The sequence below is a fragment of the Magnolia sinica genome, chromosome 3, assembly GCF_029962835.1.
Source record: "Magnolia sinica isolate HGM2019 chromosome 3, MsV1, whole genome shotgun sequence".
NCBI classification, from domain to species: Eukaryota; Viridiplantae; Streptophyta; class Magnoliopsida; order Magnoliales; family Magnoliaceae; genus Magnolia; species Magnolia sinica.
The window spans coordinates 80,159,016-80,159,999 of NC_080575.1; positions in this window are offsets into that span (position 1 = coordinate 80,159,016).

The window sequence follows — 984 nt, forward strand, 5'->3', positions numbered from 1 at the left end:
CAAGAATCAAGTGGGCCGTACTAAAGGAAAAAGTGTTTAGGGAAATTCATACCGTTGAAACCTCCCTGGGGTGGAGCGTGATGTTTACATGCCATCCATACCGTTCATAACGTAATTCCTGCTGGGATGAGCTGAAAACACAAATATTAGCATGATTTAAAACTTCTTTGGCCCACGAATATTTCAACTGTGGAAGTTCAATCCTCAGGTTTCCAGCCCACTTGAGTATTGGTTCCGGTTCATTATTCTTTTAGAGTACTAAATTGAACTTAAAAAACGGATGGACGGTGTAGATTTCTCACAAACATCACAGTGGGCCCCACCTAGGTTTCCAGCGCAGGAACTGTCTTTTGCAGGAAATCGGCGTCCAACAAACCTACGATGTAACTCTCTCTCTCTCTCTCTCTCTCTCTCTCTCTCTATATATATATATATATATATATAGATATATATATATATATATATATTAGAGAGAGAGAGAGAGAGAGAGAGTCTATAATATTTGTAAAGAAGGAAGCCTTAGTTGTGAGCTGTTTATTGTGGGAGGAATTGAGAGTTTGTTGGTAGTGGATGTGATGGAAGCAAATCCCAGTGATGAAGAAAATTCTTTCACAGACATTGCTCTTGGATTGAAACGGCTCTCTATCACCATCAATGAAGGAGGAGAGGATGAAGAAGCAGAAGCAGAACGTCGTGTCCACGGAGACTTTTCTTTCTTGAAGGAGATAACTGAAAGAGGAGGAGAAGATGAAGAAGAAGAAATACGAAGAGAAGAAGAACGTACAAGCCAAGAAAGTTTTTTTTTATTCACACAGATGCTTGAAGAAGAAGAAGAAAAAGAAGAAGAAGGTGGTATCTACGAAGACTTGGGTTTCTTCCCACAGACGCCTGAAGAAGGATATGAAGAATATTATAACTATGGAATTGGAAGATGCTATACAAGTAATAATAAGGCAGTGATTGATGATGTTGAGTGCTTGGTTT